This window comes from Sander lucioperca, chromosome 10 (assembly GCF_008315115.2).
Source record: "Sander lucioperca isolate FBNREF2018 chromosome 10, SLUC_FBN_1.2, whole genome shotgun sequence".
Classification (NCBI taxonomy): Eukaryota; Metazoa; Chordata; class Actinopteri; order Perciformes; family Percidae; genus Sander; species Sander lucioperca.
In genome coordinates, this window is record NC_050182.1 from 190,553 (window position 1) to 203,705 (window position 13,153).

Consider the following 13,153-nt stretch of genomic DNA (forward strand, 5'->3'; position numbering starts at 1 on the left):
GGGAGGTGCTAGTTTGTCTCTGGCAGCAGCTAAGTTTCCAAAGATTAGTAGCAAACTAATAAACAGTTAGACTACAAACCGACAGCTTTCGTTTTAGCTTGTTGGGAAAACATGGCTATTTGCAGAGTAGCATGCTGTAGGCTAGTTGTGTAAAACAGCGCGGTGGACGAGAGCAGCAGACATTAATGTTACCTTGTGTCGGGTTCGCTCCGTGGAATGGATGAGTAGACTGATGTTTTCTACTTAGATGATGTAGCAGCATGTTTGCAGCATAAAATGATCCCAAACTTTCTGTCGTTTTCTCTCGCCTGTCTCTTCTTAGACCCTCGCTATTTTCGTCTTCCTTCATTTGTAATCTGGGCCGTCAGTCTTGTGTCCACAGAAGCGTCAACCTGTTGTGCACTAGTAATAATCCTCCGTGCGGAAACGTGTGAGCCGTACAACCTTAATTACATTGATTTAACGAAGTTTCGAGGCAAAGAATTTTTCTTCGAGGATTTTTTGTAATCAAATTATTCAAGTTATTCAAGGAATCATTTCAGCCCTAAATCCAGAGTTGTTTTAATGACAGAAATCTGTTCAGATGAGATCTTAATGAGTACAAAATAGCGTGTTTAATGTTATTAGGATCCCCAAAACACGGATTAAAACACAATGATCTACAACAACCAAAATGAACAAGAATTAACTTTAGATAGCCTAGTATAATATGATTTAACAGGAGTTAGGAGGTGCGCACAGGGTTGAGATGTATAATAACTAGGGCTGTCAATCGATTAAAAAATGTAATCTAATTAATTACATACTCTGTGATTAATTAATCGAAATTAATCACATACATAATTAACGGTGCTTGGACCGATACTTTTTAAGAAAGTAAAAAAAACAAAAACAAGAAAAAACAAGAAAGGTACTAACAACAGTCGGCGACATTAAAGAAGGCTTGTTTATTGCTAGGCCATATGGTCAAAATGAAATGATTTAATAATAATGTATAACAATAACAATAACTTATTTCACTAATAAATTGCTGCTGAACGACAACCACCAGATGGGAAAAGGACATTTAACAATAACTTTGAATGCACCACGAGGCTGTAGTTTACCAGTTTCATTGAACGCACCGTCTGTGTTGTTTTTCCAACAACGCCAGTTGCAGATTGTTACATGTGTTGGAATCCTCTACAGTAAAACACAGTCAAACTTTACACAATTTAGTGTTAGCTGTCAGCATTTTAACCGTTTTTAATCCAGCTACTAGCTAGCGGTAGGCTAACGTTAGCTGCTGTCGAGTATAGTGTTAACATGCGACATGTGACATGCAGCAATGTTTCTGTTGCCTGTAACGTCTGCTTTGGAGCATCAGAGCACAACACAGACATTTAAGTGGCACCATAATCCGCGTTGCTATTTCGTCCAGTAGATGCCCTATTGTCACCGGATTTTAACATGCGCCGTTAACGTGAACAGAAAATTGCATTGCCTGTATCTTTTCACGGCAAACGTGCATGTTTGGAAAGCGGTTGCACAACAGCTGAAATGGCATACTCCTTCATAGTATCCTTCATCAAAGGAGGAATGTAGCACAATATGGATGTATTGGCAGGAATGTAGCACAATATGGATGTGAAAACAGTTATAATTAGCCTATGTGACAATAAAATTAGTTTTAGTTAAAATCAACAAATAATCGTGATCAATATATTGATCAAAATAATCGTGATTATCATTTTGGCCATAATCGCAGGGTTTCCCGCAGCACTTTGCAGTTTAGGCGGCCCACCTTAACAACACGCGCATGCCACCTTAACTGAGTCTTCAAAAAATATATACAGTGAGGAAAATAAGTATTTGAACACCCTGCTATTTTGCAAGTTCTCCGACTTAGAAATCATGGAGGGGTCTGAAATTGTCATCGTAGGTGCATGTCCACTGTGAGAGACATAATCTAAAAAAAAACAAATCCAGAAATCACAATGTATGATTTTTTTAACTATTTATTTGTATGATACAGCTGCAAATAAGTATTTGGACACCTGAGAAAATCAATGTTAATATTTGGTACAGTAGCCTTTGTTCGCAATTACAGAGGTCAAACGTTTCCTGTAGTTTTTCACCAGGTTTGCACACACTGCAGGAGGGATTTTGGCCCACTCCTCCACACAGATCTCTAGATCAGTCAGGTTTCTGGGCTGTCGCTGAGAAACACGGAGTTTGAGCTCCCTCCAAAGATTCTCTATTGGGTTTAGGTCTGGAGACTGGCTAGGCCACGCCAGGACCTTGATATGCTTCTTACAGAGCCACTCCTTGGTTATCCTGGCTGTGTGCTTCGGGTCATTGTCACGTTGGAAGACCCAGCCTCGACCCATCTTCAATGCTCTAACTGAGGGAAGGAGGTTGTTCCCCAAAATCTCGCAATACATGGCCCCGGTCATCCTCTCCTTAATACAGTGCAGTCGCCCTGTCCCATGTGCAGAAAAACAGCCCCAAAGCATGATGCTACCACCCCCATGCTTCACAGTAGGGATGGTGTTCTTGGGATGGTCCTCATCATTCTTCTTCCTCCAAACACGGTTAGTGGAATTATGACCAAAAAGTTCTATTTTGGTCTCATCTGACCACATGACTTTCTCTGGATCATCCAAATGGTCAATGGCAAACTTAAGACGGGCCTTGACATGTGCTGGTTTAAGCAGGGGAACCTTCCGTGCCATGCATGATTTCAAACCATGACGTCTTAGTGTATTACCAACAGTAACCTTGGAAACGGTGGTCCCAGCTCTTTTCAGGTCATTGACCATCTCCTCCCGTGTAGTTCTGGGCTGATTTCTCACCTTTCTTAGGATCATTGAGACCCCACGAGGTGAGATCTTGCATGGAGCCCCAGTCCGAGGGAGATTGACAGTCATGTTTAGCTTCTTCCATTTTCTAATGATTGCTCCAACAGTGGACCTTTTTTCACCAAGCTGCTTGGCAATTTCCCCGTAGCCCTTTCCAGCCTTGTGGAGGTGTACAATTTTGTCTCTAGTGTCTTTGGACAGCTCTTTGGTCTTGGCCATGTTAGTAGTTGGATTCTTACTGATTGTATGGGGTGGACAGGTGTCTTTATGCAGCTAACGACCTCAAACAGGTGCATCTAATTTAGGATAATAAATGGAGTGGAGGTGGACATTTTAAAGGCAGACTAACAGGTCTTTGAGGGCCAGAATTCTAGCTGATAGACAGGTGTCCAAATACTTATTTGCAGCTGTATCATACAAATAAATAGTTAAAAAAATCATACATTGTGATTTCTGGATTTTTTTTTTTTAGATTATGTCTCTCACAGTGGACATGCACCTACGATGACAATTTCAGACCCCTCCATGATTTCTAACTTGCAAAATAGCAGGGTGTTCAAATACTTATTTTCCTCACTGTATGTATGTATATATATATATATATATATATAACCCCAAGTCGCATCAACACAGTCTGTAGAAAACAAGGTAACGGCGAGTTGTAAAGATACCACCAATCACAACGGAAAGAGCATCATCAACGTGTGCGTCGGAGTTTGTCAACAAATGTGTGGCAGCTGGGGCATGCCCGGGCAGAGACGGGGTGAGTGGACTTACCGGAGCGTTGGCATACGGCAGGCAGAGAACATTTATATATGTTTCTCTGTCCTATTCTTCACATCAATGAGGCTTTCTTCTCTTGTTTCAACGAAGTGAATACATGACAAAGTGACTGGAACTATCCATCACCTCTCGCGCATGGATTCTCAATGTCCCGGCTGTTGCCTGGTCTTTGAGACACAGCTGCACGCGGTTCACAACACATGGTTAGTTAGCGTAGTTACACAGTGAAATTACGTGTCCTGTTTTTATTTCACGCATACTATCTGCTGGAGTGTGTGAAGCTATGGGCTGAGCTCTGTTATCTCAGCGCAGTTTGTTTTGGGGAAGAGTTGTCAGGCAAAGTGGAAGAGCGCGTGTCACGGAGGATAATGGGAGCAATGCCAGTAAAATTGTAATAGCACTTTTTTTGAAAATAGTTTGAGCTTAAAATTGCACATTGCAACTGTTATTTTGAAAAGCTGGTTATTTATTAATGATTTATTATTATTTAAATTTAATATTTAGTGTAGTGTGTAGTACAGACCCCCCCCTCGGTCAGATGGCAAACCTACCACCTTAACTAACAAATTTTCTGCGGGAAACCCTGAATCGTGCAGCCCTGGCTACTAATAATGAAACATATAACTTTTCAGTGAAAGTTTTTTTATTATTTAAATTCAAACTAAAAAATCTTTTTACAATAACAATAAATACAATGAACACTGTTTTATCTATCTCAGACAGAGGAAACTGGTTCCGGGTTTTGTGCTATAAATAATTTTATGTTAACACTAGGGCTGTCAATCGATTAAAAAAATTAATCTAATTAATTACATACTCTGTGATTAATTAATCGAAATTAATCGCATACATAATTAACGGTGCCTGAACCGATACTTTTTAAGAAAGTAAAAAAAAGAAAAGAAGAAAAGGGTACTAAACATCAGTCGGTGACATTAAAGAACGGCTTATTTATTGCTAAGGCCATATGGTCAAAATTAAATGATTTAATAATAATGTATAACAATAACTTATTTCACTAGTAAATTGCTGTTGAACGATGGGAAAAGGACATTTACAATAACTTCAAATGCACCACAAGGCTCTAGTTTACCAGTTTCATTGAACGCACCGTCTGTGTTGTTTCTCCGACGGCAGCTCCAGATTGTTACAAGTGTTGAATCCTCTAGTAAAACACAGACAAACTTTGCACCGTTTAGTGTTAGCTGTCAGCATTGTAACCGTGTTTAATCCAGCTACTAGCTAGCGGTAGGCTAACGTTAGCTGCTGTCGAGTATAGTGTTAACTAACGTCACGTGCGGCGGTGTTTGTGTTGCCTGCGTCGTCTTCAGAGCATCAGAGAGAAGTGCAAACATATCAGTGGCTCCAGATTTCGGTAGCCAGGGTTGGCAGGAAGAAGATTTTTACAAGTAAATGTTCCAATCAACGATCCAGGCAGCACATTCTCGTCTCCCTCCTTCATTTTACAGTCCAATGGTGGCTAGAATGGTTCCGGGTCGAACGTCAATATGGAATGGATTAATCTGCGTTATTTTTTTTTTTAACGCGTTATTTTTTCTCAGATTAATTGATTGAAATTAACGCGTTATTTTGACAGCCCTAGTTAACACGCTCAGTCAAAACCTTCCATCCCAAATTGTGAAAGATTGTGGACATTAGGGGTGGAACGGTACATGTATATGGTATAAAAATAAATAAAACTTCCGTGCAAATTAATTAATGTAATGCGGAACTACTGATAGACACGCGGTTCTTTAGGGACACCTAATCTGTAGCCCTGCCCTTAGTTCTGAAGCTCCCGAGCTCCGCCTACATGTCGAGTCAGTCAGTCCAGTGAGTCCACACGAAGCAACCTAGTCCCTTCCATATACAACCAAACACTGACGTAGCTGTATCCATTCTCACCTCGACCACAAATGGCCTCCAGGCCCGTTTGCTTCGCTGTTTGCTCCGGTATTAGCTGTTAGCTCCGCCGTTAGCTGTTAGCTCCGCTATTAGCCGTTAGCTCCGCCATTAGCTGTTAGCTTCGTCGTTAGCGTGTGAAGCTAACACCAAAACTCGTCAACTGCTCTGTGTAACCGAAGCTGCTCTTGCTCTGTGCATTCACATACGAGAGCAGTGCTTGTCTCCCATATCACACTACTAGCTGATTGTCTTATTTTGTTTACACGTTACAGATGGAGTCTGGAGATGATGCAGGATAGGCTACTTATTGTTTACATCTTACTTTATACTCTTCAAGCTGTTACAGCTAGCTCAGTGAACAGCCTGAGACATGCACAATAAAAAAAATTGCCTTCTGCATTCTTGTTTTGCTTTTCCCTCCATTGTACCTAACCGAACCCTGATGTCTGAACTGAGGTATGAACCGAACCGTGACTTCTGTGTACCGTTCCTCCCCTAGTCGACATGTCTTAACAGACGGGATAATAAATTGCATTCGGTATGGTTTATACAGGGTACCCCCAGGATTCTTCAAGTTAAGTTTAAGACTTTTTAAAGACCTTTTTAATACCACCTAGGATGAAATTTAATGCCAACTTCACAGCCATATAATGAAAAATCAGTGTGGATTTTAAGCCTGAGAAAAGAATGATTTACCAGGTAATGTCACCTGAATTTAATAAAACATTTTATTATAATACTCAACAATCATATTTAGTTCACAATAGCTTTGCAAATGATTGTACTCTAATAACATCAAATAATAAAGTATTTGTTGCATGAATCGCTCTTATGCTATGAAACTTCAAAAAACAAAAATAGGATGATAAAAAATAAAACGTGTGCATTATAGAGGTGTCACAATTAGTTCCACTTTGGCTAGTTAAGATAATATATAATGAATGCGCCATTAGCTGTTTATGAAAAGTCATAAAGTCGTTATTATACACGGCTCTGCAGAGCAGTCTGCTCTGCTGATCTCAGGCTCTCTCTCCTCTGAGACTGAACAACTGGAACATGAAAACCGCACTCACGTGGGTCCCGTGAAATAAGACAGCTACAGTTTATCGGAAAATAGCGTTAGGCACACTGACTTTGATGAATTTACTGTTTATCAGACCCCAGATGAGACAATAAGCCAATGTTAGCGAACGCTGCGGTCCCTCTTGACTCCCTGCTGCAGGAGATGTTGTATTCCCCCGACACGCTGTATTAACGTTACTGTCATTTTACAGTAGAAAATAAAACAATTACTTTGTAAAATCTAAAAATGTATACACAGTAATAATTTTATATTAATCCAATAATCTTATTTGTATGTGTACTTTATATATATAAACTTTCTTAGCACCTTATTTTGAAAACCGGAAGTCATCCCATGTTTTTGTTGTCGCTAACTATGCCAAGACCGTCGATCTGCGCCGTTTACTCCGGATTTCCACTGAATGCAGAATGATAGACACATTCGATAGACACAGAAGCTCAAATAACACTGTATTGCAAACACAGAGGTATGTTTTACTATTCAATATAGGCCTATAAATGAAGCTTTACTGTAAATCATTACGCCCATGCCTTCAGAACTTGTGGGTGTAATATTACCACTTGTATTCGACTTTTCCTGGCTCAGTGGCTCGCTCGGCTCGTACTGTATGTTTACAGTTTTATCTGAGTTAGATCGTCACTATTTAAAAAACATTTGTGGGGCTGTAATGTAGGCTACAGTGGTCAATATAGCCGTAGCCGCGAGGAAAGAAACGTGATAAATACGTTCGGGTATTTTCTAAACTAAACCCAGGTAACCAGTTGTTTCAGATCAACTAAGACAACATGTTACCTTGGTGCTGACGTAGTTAATTAATACATGACTGGAACGCAGAAGATCCATGAGCTTCGTAGCTCACAGCGTAGAGCTGCTGTTAACAAGTGATATATGTTTTTGCCCATTTGAGATCGAAACCACCTCGACACAATCTTGCAATCATTATATTTTCTTAAATTTCTTTTTTGTATGTGGCTGTGATGTAGTGCTCACTTATTCCATCATATTCACCGCAGTAGATCTGGGAAGAAATTTCAAAATCGCCAGTAATGTGTTTGTGATTGTGTGACGAATCTGGCGAGAGAGGCAGCAACAACTGCTGCTGTTACGTAAACACAATATACGGAAACCAGTTAGTGTGGAAACCAGTAGGGACATAATACCGGAGCTGGGACGCAGTCGGAATGCAGCCGTTCGGCAGTCAGTGGAAATAGACATATTGACTTTAATGGAAACCTATTGACACCGCCGCCGTTCCGGTGTTGAAGCCCTACTGGTTTCCACACTAACTGGTTTCCGTATGTTGCGTTTACCTAACAGCTGCCGTTGTGGTCCGCCTCTGTCACCAGATTCATCACACAATCACAAACATATTACTGGCAATTTTCAAATCGTTTCCCAGATCTACTGTCACAAAAATGTTTGTCTAAGTAATTACCACATCACAGCCACCTACAAAAAAAAAACAATCTAAAAACAATATAATCATTCAAGTTCGGGTCGAGCTGGTTTCGATCTTGTGTTTTATTACAAGCCACTTCCAAAAACGCATTCATAACGAATTAGTACAATTGCAAGAAAGGCGAAAAAGAAAGTTGATCTGTATATGCCTTAATCGCCTCACAGTGTTGCTAACATCAAAGCAACATTTTGTTTTGGGTTGATCTGAAACAATAATAGGCCTATATAATTTCCTCGCGTCTATTGTAATATTGTAGCCTCCCTTCGGCATATCTTAGAAAAATACCCGACATATCTATTGTGATTTCTCTATCAACACGTTTTAAATGTAGGCTATAGCTTAATGTCCACAATCACAGTATGTAGCCTATATTAGTTTTTGGAAGTGGCTTGTAATAATTAAGGCTATGAATGTGATGTTTCTCATGTTGTAATATGCTGGTGTTTTATTTTGTCCACAAGGGGCGCACTTGGTTAAACCCAGAGAGAAACTCATATCACTAAATATGAATAAGCTCATTAAAAAATATCAATAGCTACTTTGCTGTGTCGGAGTTAGATTTCAGAACAACTTTAGATCAGTTTGGATGGAATGATTCGATTAGAGACACATTACAATGCTTAGTTAATTCGCAGCCAAACTCAAGTAGGTTAACACTGTATTACAAGCCGTTGTTTTGCAAATTCTGAGGTATATATTGCTATATCCCATAGCCTACCATATAGGCTACACAAAAGGAGAGACAATGACTGTAAATCATGAAGACCATGCATTCAAACTGAGTAGTGTATTACCACTTTTCTGTGACTCGGTGTTAACACTTGTGTATATCGTCAATATTAGACCACGAGTTATCGTTACTGTTAAAAAATATGTATCAGTCACAATGTGTAGCTTAGTAGGTGGCTGTGATGAAGTAGTAGTAGTCCATATGCCCGTAGATGCGAGGAAAGAAACGTGAAAACTATCATTGGGTTTTCCTCAACTAAGCCCAGGTAACCAATTGTTTTAGATCAGCTCAAAACAAATTGTTACCAGGGGCCTGTTTCACAGAACCAAGATAAGGGATTAAGCCGGGATTTATCAGTTGTCCTGGATGATTTAAGCCTTGACTCGGTTTCACGAAAGTGGAGGCACATAAATCACCATGGAGATTTATTCTGTGCAGCTAGCCTGCTCCTGACCAGGCTAACAGTCAGGATTTATTAATCCTGGAGCCTTTTCTGATCACCCAGCAGTGGTTTTACCCTATTGTTATCAGCCTGGATTAAAATACAACAAGTGCATATTGCCGTCCATTTAAGTACTGTTATTATTTAAAGTTGGACCATATTTTTTTTTAATAATTATTCATGTGACAGTCATTGTTACTGTTATATTGCTGTATGAAGACTGCTGTTCATATTGTTGTTAGAAGTTTGATGAATATATTATGACAGTTGTTGAGATAAGTAGAAAAGGCTGATAACATTTCAAATGTGTTTTAAATGAAGTCTGTTACTAAGGGCGATACATACAATGCTGTACATTTCTATAGTTGACCAATGCACCTTGAATTATTTTAGTTGATTAATTTTTTTTAATTCTTTAACAATAAAGGATCATGTGCATTGTATTTGGCATTCTTAGCACACAAATTGTGTTGTCCAGTAAACTGGGACTATAATTTGGGAGGATTGTACAATTTAAAGAACATATCCTAATTGTACAATCCTCCCAATTATAGTCTTAGTTCACTGAACCAGCATCTATCTGAATTACTTCAGTCTGGCTCCACCTAGTCTCTCCTCCTCAGCCTGGCTTGGCCTTCGTGTAACGCACCAAGCCAGGCTCCACAGATTAGACTAGCTCAAGCCTCGCTTTATCAGTTATCGTGGATTTATATATTCTGCTTTTGTGAAACAGGCCCCAGGTTGCTGACGTAGTTGATAAATATGTGACTGGAAGCGGTTTCATATAGAGCTTCGATAGCTCACTGCGTAGAGCTGCGGACTCAGGTGTTAGCTATTATATTTATGCAACAAGATCGAAACGAGCTCGACCCGAACTAAAATGATTATATTGTGTTTAGATCTTTTCTTTTTTTTTTGAAGGTGGCTGGGATGTGGTGATTACTTAGACAAACATTTTTGCAGCAGTAGATCTGGGAAACGATTTGAAAATCGCAAGTAATATGTTTGTGATTGTGTGACGAATCTGATGACAGAGGCGGACCACATCGGTAGCTGTTAGGTAAACGCAACATACGGAAACCAGTTAGTGTGGAAACCAGTAGGGCTATAACACCGGAGGCGTTCCGCAACCTGTGGAAATTGGGGGTTAAATGCATTTACCAAAAGTAGGCTACTAGTATAGGAGTGCACTACAATTTCTGCGTCGGCTGATTTGACCACGAAGATCTGAGTGTCGGCTGTTGCTTTTCTGTTAGGTAATGTATCTAAAAGCAGGACAAATAACGTTATTTAGCTACGTTAGCTAACGTCAGTCCATTTCAGCTTACGCTAACAGCCATTTACTGACCTGTTAGCATGACCCGTTAGCACATTTCTGTCAGTGTCCTTACCTTAAACTGTAACGTTGTAGACGTTAGGGGGACGTCTCTCTGCCTTCACTTCATATTAATTATCATTAGCTCAATCTCACCTGAAAGACGAGCATCTTTGGTGGCTTTCTCGGATGTTGCTGCTTGATTATTTCTTCTTCTTCTTCTTCTTCTTCTTCTTCTTTAGTTTATTGGCGAGCTACAAACCAACGTTAAGGTGAATGCCGCCACCTACTGTACCGGAGTGTGTAATATCATGACTTTAAGTCAATCTGAAACTGATCAAACAAAAATAATTTTCTTGTCAATAAATGGATATCTACAAACTTGTCTAAATGTCTAAGGCTAGAAATAACAAATAAAAAAATAAGCGATTGCATGTATTAGGCTATCCCTTTATTCAAATATTTTTATAGGATATTTTGAATATTTGAGGTTTATATTCCTCATACATATTTGTGTGTGTATTTTGCATATCAACAATAAAAAACTAACTAAACATCTAAAAAACTACTGTACTTCCAGGGCTGTATAATGGGTGGGTTGCAGGAAACCCATAGGAAGTTTTGCTGCCTTTTAAATATGTCAGCCTGGCCTGCTGCCCAAGGTCCAAGGCCAACATGGCTGTCTCCCTTCACAAGTTTATTGAAACCCGATGTTTTTCCTTTAAAACAAATAAGAAAAATGGATTATAGTATGTATGCTCCTGTACACCGTAATATTCCCTTTAAATAAAAAATGACCACAGCATTGTGATAGCGGGTATCCCACCCTTATACACTGTCACAGACATCGATCATTCCACGCTATGACACATTATTATAGCCTACAGGGTCATATTTAAAGTGTAAAGTGCAGGTTAACCACCATAACCAATTAGTGCTCAATATGTATATATTTAAACATTTCTGTCTTAAAATGCGTTAAAATAACATTTATTGGGGTTTCTGCAAAGGTAACATGTTTTTTACGGTAACTGGGTGATGACGTCATATGAGGGAATAGCAACCCATAGCAACCTATACTCCGCTTAATTCCTACTGTCTATGGCTACACTATGGAGAACGACTGGGAGACTGAGGAGGTGGGAAACCATTAAATTATTGATGGACCACAGCCTAACTGGTTAGAGAAGAAACTGGAGAGGGGAAGAAATTGCCAGAAATCATGGCCCTCAAAGAGTTATAAATGCTTGGTGTGAGGAAAATGAGTGGAGGGTTGGCCAGGTGTCCTGGTGAGTAGCTAGAGCTAGTCTAGGCTAACTTAACCCGGATAACATTAGGGAACAAGCCAAAGTCTTTTCAAAATCTTGCCGTCATGTAGAATAGCAAGGAGGGACAACGACTGAAGACATTATTTACTTACATGGTGTTAGTAGTCCTAATCAGAGCTGTAGAGATGCACACACTGTACAGGCACAATGGCACTTTGCCGGCATCTGCTGACAGAACGCGATATTGCCTGTGCTAAAACGCAACTAGTGACAACTATGCTCATTGTCAGAAAGAAAAAGAGAGGTCGATGTCCCTATGGCTGTGTTTGACAGGTGTTTGTGTGGGCTATGCCACCCAATGGAATCAGCAGTGGAGAGTATGTGCTGCTGTGAGGTGAACGCGTTTTGGAGTTTAGTGGAAACAGCTCGACCCGTGACCGGCAGATCTGACGTGCCTCACGCAGCATCCTGGTTTTGAGGCATGTTGCCTGAACCCGTTTGTTTTGCAAATAGCATACTCTCATTTCAGGCAGGATCACGGTCCTCTTGAAGCCAGCACACACGAGTATGTTTACAATTGAGTTATTTCATTCATCACTTTTTAATCTAATAAAACATATAACTTTTCTGCTATATCCCTATCCCTAGGCAATACAGGTATACAGCTTACAGGCAGGTTGTACGTTGGGCATATGGTATTCTGGGGAGGCACATACGGAAGCCGATATCGTCCTGCCTGGTTTCAGCCATCCGACATCACTTCCAAGAAGGTGCCTACAAAGGATTTGAATGGCCTTGTTTGGATGAAGATTAGTTTAATTACCAGTTTAGTGGTTTGTTTTGTTGGGAGCTTACATCCCCAACCCCCTCAATGAAATAAATCACTGAATTTAAAAAAACAGTAGACAGAAGACATGAATTTCATTTCAATAAAATGAGTTTATTGGTTACTCACACATGCACAAAATCACAACTAAAAGCTCCCAACAGGTAAGATTACAAGCAAACAAAAGACAAAGCAACACTAACATGCAGTGTTGTAATGGAACGAAGTACAAATACTTCGCTACTGTACTTAAGTAGAATTTTTACGTATCTGTACTTTACTTCATTATTTATATTTCTTTTACTCCACTACATTTCCCCTAAGCATCTTAGTTACTCGTTACTACAAAATAAAATCAGAACAAATTTGTTAACACTGGAAAAAAGCAGGTTTGGCAAATCATTGCTCCTAAATTACCAAGATAATGCACCCTCCATTCCAGTTGGTGACCTAAAGCCCGTTTGTTGCCAAGCAGCAAAAAAAATAAAAAATAACTAGAAC

The 13,153-nt window shown here is 39.7% G+C and overlaps 1 protein-coding gene across 4 annotated transcripts in view; it reads right to left on the reverse strand.

Annotated features, from left to right (window-relative positions):
* LOC116042167 (palmitoyltransferase ZDHHC3-like) overlaps positions 1-10,824 on the reverse strand; it is a 113,311-nt gene extending 102,487 nt beyond the window's left edge. For 3 of the 4 annotated variants that reach the window (XM_031288290.2, XM_031288288.2, XM_031288291.2), the window contains exon 1: positions 10,715-10,824. The gene's annotated coding sequence lies outside the window, so the exon portion shown is untranslated. Of the gene's footprint in view, positions 1-10,634 lie in introns of all 4 variants that reach the window. The other variant, XM_031288289.2, reaches the window with a different exon arrangement.
* Between the last annotated feature and the right edge of the window lie 2,329 nt (positions 10,825-13,153).